We start from the raw sequence: 6493 nt of genomic DNA on the forward strand, positions 1-6493 counted from the left end.
AAGATAAATGTTGTTATTAATCTTAAGAACTCTAACGAGATGTTCTGGTTTTACCTGTATTCAAATTCTAATGTGTGACCACAAATGATCTGTAGGGTATTTCTCACTTTAAAAAAACCATGATTCTATACTGTTGCCTGAAGGCTGATAGTTGCCTTCTTTTGTTTACACAATGCTGAGGTTTTTCTTAGATAATGTGCTTTGACTTCCATGAGTTCATGAAAGAGAGACCTTCAAGAAAAGAGAATTGCTGCCTAGAAGGGAGCAGGGACAGTTTTCAGTGTTTCTTAGGGGAAATGTGCAAATGAGAGAAAAGAGTGAGAAAAAGTCATTTCACATACAGAAAAAACAAGACATGTCGTCTCAGAAATTGTGTAGTTTCTTGCTTAAGCACTCGAGATGTTCAGTGAACAGCTAACAATTGTAGGTAACTATTCCCAATTTTAAGAGGCTGATTTACTTCAAATAAATATCTGAAGGAAAAAGGTCTCTATTTGTTATATTACATTTTATTTTATTTTTTGAGACAGGGTCTTTCTCTGTTGCCCAGGCTGGAGTGCAGTGGTGTGATCTTGACTCACTTTAGCCTCATATTCCTGGGCCCAAGTGATCCTCCCACCTGGGACTACATACAGGTGCATGCCACCATGCCCAGCTAATTTTTTTTTTTTTTTTTTTTTAGATAGAGTCTCTCTCTCTTGCCCAGGCTGCAGTGCAGTGGCACAATCTCAGCTCACTGCAACCTCTGCCTCCTGGGTTCAAACAATGCTCCTGCCTCAGCCTCCTGAGTAGATGGGACTACACGTGCACACCACCAAGCCCAGCTAATTTTTGTATTTTTAGTAGAGACAGGGTTTCACGGTGTTGGTCAGGCTGGCCTCAAGCTCCTAACCTCCAGTGATCCCCCTGTCTTGGCCTCCCAAAGTGCTGGGATTACAGGTGTGAGCCACCACACCTGGCCCCGGCTAATATTTTTCTTTTTTTTTGTAGGGACAGGGTCTCGCAATTTTTCCTAGGCTGGTCTAGAACTCCTGGCCTCAAACAGTTGTCCCACCTCGGCCTCCCAAAGTGGTGGGATTACAGGTGTGAGCTGCCATGCCTTGTCTGATAAGTTTTCTATAACATCACATTCATTGATATTGGTGACTTCATTAATGCTTCTTTCTCTTCACATGCTTTAGGGTGCAAGTAACAGAGTATCCAAATAAAAGTGGCTTAAACAATAATTATCTGCTATCTCCAGAGGAATGTGTCTCTATGTGGTTCTATTATGTCGTCACTTCCACCTTTCTGCTCTGCTATCCCTAAGGTACTGGTCTTGTCCATTGAGGGAGGAAAGCCTTTTCCAGAATCCTCCTGGCATCCTTTCACCTCAGATCCCATTGGCTGGGACTGGGTCACATGCCCATGTTCTACCAGCAAGGGAGGCTGGGAAAGTGATTCTTGGGTATTTCCAGCCTAGTGAGAGGTAAGCTTTACCAACCAGGATGAGTGGGAATGCCATGGGGGTATGGGGGAGGGGAACCAGTCAAGCCTGGTACAACCACTCTAGTATTTTTCTATCAGCCTGATTGTAAGTAGTTGTACAGTTGCTAACAAGCAAAATACTAAATGGATTGTGTTGCTTTCTGGTTTAAAATGCCTCGAAGCCTCCCCATTGCCATAATGAAGTCCACACTTTTTTTTTTTTTTTGAGACAGAGTCTTGCTCTGTCACCCAGGCTGGAGTGCAGTGGCACAATCTCGGCTCACTGCAAGCTCCGCCTCCCGAGTTCACGCCATTCTCCTGCCTCAGCCTCCTGAGTAGCTGGGACTACAGATGCCCGCCACCACGCCCAGCTAATTTTTTGTATTTTTAGTAGAGTCGGGGTTTCATCGTGTTAGCCAGGATGGTCTCGATCTCCTGACCTCGTGATCCACCCACCTCAGCCTCCCAAAGTGCTGGGATTACAGGCGTGAGTCACCACACCCAGACAATTTTTTTTTTTTTAATTTTTTTGTAGAGATGGGGTCTCATGTTTCCCAGGCTGGTCTAGAACTCCTGGCCTCAAACAATTCAGTGAGACTTCTGAATAAAACTAAGTTTAATTCTTTAAAAGCTTGATTTTTTTTCCCTTTAGTTGATACTCTGCTATACTCAACTTGTTCCCATTTTATTTCTTAATTTAAAAAAACATTTTCAATTTCTTTACATTTGTTTAAAACCTCTAATTTTGGAGGAAGATGGTACGTGATGCAGAGAAGATTTGATGTACAGCCTACCACGTGCTGTTCTCTAGATTCCAAGATGTCACTGCTGTTGCTGCTGTCCTAGTGTGTGTGGGTGGTTGAAACGAAGAATTCGTGACCAGCGTTCCTTCCCACACGGTTCACAAGGAGGCGGCAGGAATGCCATGTGAACTATTTTGGTCCCAGCAGTGTAGGCAGAGCTGTGGAGATTGTTCCGTACTTTGTGACGGCCTCTACCTCTCGTGGGATTTCTTCAGGGGATATCCTGTTCACTTTACGGGATGCCAAAAGCTAAAAAAAGGGCTGAAACGTGGAGGTCTGTCTTCCTCAGTTAATTTGAAGAACTCTACTCTGGTGCCAAATCATTTACTTAGAGAGCAGGGTTAGATTTTGCCTACCTTGCCTGGGATCAGTCACTGGCAGCATTAACAAAACAGTTTTTTTTTTTTCTCTCAACTTTTTTTTAGATACAGGGGTACATGTGCAGGTTTGTTACATGGGTTTCTTGCAACCAAGTAGTGAGCATAGTACCAGTAGGTAGTTTTTCCACCTATGCCCTCCTCCTTCCCTCCCCTCTCTAGTAGTCCGCATTGTTGATTGTTCCCATGAATAAAATGTTTTTTTTTAAATTCATCTCTAGCACAATTCAGTCAATACTAGTTGTGTTACAATAAGCATTACTCAAATTAGGAGCTTTTAAGGGGCCAAAGTAGAGAAGGGTATGGATTAATTCAGGTATCTCACATCATAAGCCAAGTCCAGATTAGAGACTTTGATGAGAGAGGCGAAACTTTAAATCTTATAGAATAACATATGACATCATCTCTATAAACAACAGTTTGGCAATTGTTAAAGTGCAAACACAAGGCAGACTGTCTGGGTTCAAATCCTGACTCCACTGCTTATTTGCTGTATGACCTCATCTAGTTGCTCAATTTCTCTGAGCCTTGTCTTCATCACCTGTAAAAGGGAGATGATAAGGAGTACCCGAAACATAGAAAGTACTCAATAGGTGGCGGCTATAACCTTACAATAGGGAAGCATCCCTTAAACAAATTAAAAAATACAATCCACATAGACAAAGATTCATAAGTGCAATTACAATAAAACTAAGAACTTTTTTTTTTTTCGAGACAGGGTCTTGCTCTGTTGCCCAGGCTGGAGTGCAGTGGTGCGATTTTGGCAGGACGAAGTCTTGATCTCCCAGGCTCAATCCATCCTCCCACCTCAGCCTCATGAGTAGCTGGGACTACAGGCTCACACCGTGACGCCCAGCTAATTTTTGGGTTTTTTTGTAGAAATGGGGTTTCACCATGTTGCCCAGGCTGGTCTCAAACTCCTGGGCTCAAGCAATCTGCCTACTTGGCCTCCCAAAGTGCGGGTTTACAGGCATGAGCCACCATGCCCAGCCAAACTAAGAACTTTTATACATCAATAGGCACCATAAAGTGTAAAAAGATAAGTCAGAAACTGAGAATCTTTTACAAAAATACTAGCCAGGCATGGTGGCGCATGCCTGTAGTCTCAGCTACTTGGGGAGGCTGAGGCAGGAGGATCACCTGAGCCCAGGAGGTCAAGGCTGCCCTGAGCTGTGATCATGCTACTACACTCCAGCCTGGGCAATAGAGTGAGACCCTGCCTCAAAAAACAAAACAAAACAAAACAAAACAAAACAAAACAAAAGTCAAACTCAGAACTTTTATTTCTCATACATATGACCGACCAAGGATTCACATCCAGAATATATAAATAACTCCTTCAGGTCAATAAGAAAAAGTCAGACAACCTGGTAGAAAAATGGGCAAAAATATAAACAGGTAGTCTTCATAAGAAAAACTATAAATGGCTAATAAACATATAAAATACTTCCATTTCACCAGTAATCAGAAAAATACAAAATAATATCTCCAATGAGAACCATTTTACACCTGCTGGTTGGCAAAAAAAAATTTTTTTAATTTGCATACCAAGTGTTGATAAGGATGTGGAGCAAAAGAAACTCTTATTTAGTGCTGATGACATTGGAAAGAGTTTGACAGTATTTGGTAAAGATGAAGATGTACATGTGAATTTCACTCTTATGTACATACCCCAGAGAAACTTCCGTACCTGGACAGCAGAAGAGATGTATAAGAATAACAGCACTCTTTGTAACAGCAAAAAAAAAACAAACAAAAAAAAAACAAAAAACAAACAAAAAACTGGAAGCAGCTCAAATGTCCATTAGCAGGAATAGTGGGCAAATGAATTTTGATACATTTATATAATGGAACACAGCAATGAAATTACCTGAATGACAACCACCTAATAGCCACAGCAACATGGATGAATCCCACAAACATAATAATAGCAAATCCATAGAAGATTATATTCAGTATTATTCAAAAGCATGCAAAATTAGACAATATATTGTTTAGAAGTACATCTATGTATATGTGGGAAGACCTAATGAAAAGCAAAGGATAGACCAGGTGCTGTGGCTCATGCCTGTAATCCCAGCATTTTAGGAAGTGGAGGCGAGCTGATCATTTGAGCTCAGGAGTTCAAGACGAGCCTGGGCAACATGGTGAGATATGTATAGGTACAGTGAGCCGTGATGGCTCCACTGCATTCTGTCCTGGGGTACAGAGTGACACCCTGTCTGAAAAAGAAAGAAAGAAAAAGAGAGAGAGGAAGGAAGGAAGGAAGGAAAGAAGGAAGGAAGGAGGGGGCAAAAAATGATAAATACAAAAATTCTGATAGTGGTTGAAAGGTTTGGCAACGTTCTATTTTCTAAATTGGGTTATGTGTTACATGGGCATTTGTACTATTATTATTCTTAAAGGTATACACTTATGTCAAGTGTGCTTTTTTATAACCATAATATATTTTACAACTAACACAAAAAGACCCATCCAGAAAAAAACCGAGGTTTTGTGGTCAGAGGTTTGAAAAGTTCAAGATTGGTAGACCTGGATTAAAGTGTGGTCTTCTGACCTTTATCAGCTGTATGACTTTGGGCGAATTCTCTGAGATTAAGTTTCCTAATTCATGAAGTGGGAATGATAATATTTATCTTAAAGGCTTTTTTGAACATTAAGTAATGTGAGCTGTATTTCAGCTCAGTTCACCAAATACTTAAGTTTGTGCCAGGAGCCCAGGACATGAAATTGGATAAGGCATGAGGAGCTTAACTGGCTGTGAGCAGGCAGACATGCCAATAGGTAGGCTCAATGTTACAAGTTAACTTTAGCACAAGGGTGGGAGGAAAGAAAGAAGAAGCAGCCAGCTCAGGTTGGGCAGGCAGGTGCAGCCTGGGAGGGCTAACTAGAAGAGGTGATGACTATTGAGAGCCCTGAGATGAGTTAGCCACATGAGGAAGGGAGGTCAAGGGTGAACAGGGCTTGCAGCAGGCAGAACACAGGCAAAGACAGCAGAGTATGTATGTATCCACATGAAGCTATTCCACATTACCCTTAGGTGATACACTAACATAAGGATAGAGAGGCTGACAGGGCCAGGAAATTGAGGGCTTTGTGTGTTGGATGATCAAGGTCAGTCTCGACTCTTAATGGGGAACCACTGAGTAGCTTAAGATAAGAGGGCAGCAGGGCAAGCTTAGTGCTGTAAAATCTCCCTTGTTGGAGGCACAGGTGTGGCTGGGTATGGTTTAAGGGGAGAAACACAAGATAGGAGACAAGTTAGGGACTGCTATGGCTCAAATGAGGATATATGAGAAAGGCTGGGGAGAAGGAGAGGGATTAAGAAATGTTTAGAAGTAAAATTGGCATGACCTGCTGATGGGGCAGGGAAAGGTGGGAGAAGGGAGAGTCTAAGATTGTTGTAGTTGGGGCTATTAAGTAAAAAGGCAGCACCATTCACTGATGTGGGGAATAGGAAAGAGGAACCAGTGTAGGGGAACCAGAGTTTGGTTTCAAGACTCATTGAATTTGAGGAACTTGTATAATATTCAAGCAGGAAAGGGTGCACAGAATTTATTCTAAGGTGCGCTGGTGAGGTCAGGGCCAGGGAAATAGATCTGGGACTCACCAGCATACAGGTGGATGAGAGTGGCCATGGTTAGCAAGTAGCCAATATCTTTTAGAGCAGTGTTCAGCACACTTTTTCTGTAAATGGCCAGATAGTAAATATTTTAGGTTTTGTGGACCATATGTTCTCTGTCACAACTACTCAACTCTGCCATTGCAGCGTGAAAGCAGCCACAGACAACATGTGTATAAATGGATGTGGCTGTGTTCCAATAAAACTTTATTTACAAAAACAGC

The sequence above is a fragment of the Pan paniscus genome, chromosome 7, assembly GCF_029289425.2.
Source record: "Pan paniscus chromosome 7, NHGRI_mPanPan1-v2.0_pri, whole genome shotgun sequence".
NCBI lineage: Eukaryota > Metazoa > Chordata > Mammalia > Primates > Hominidae > Pan > Pan paniscus.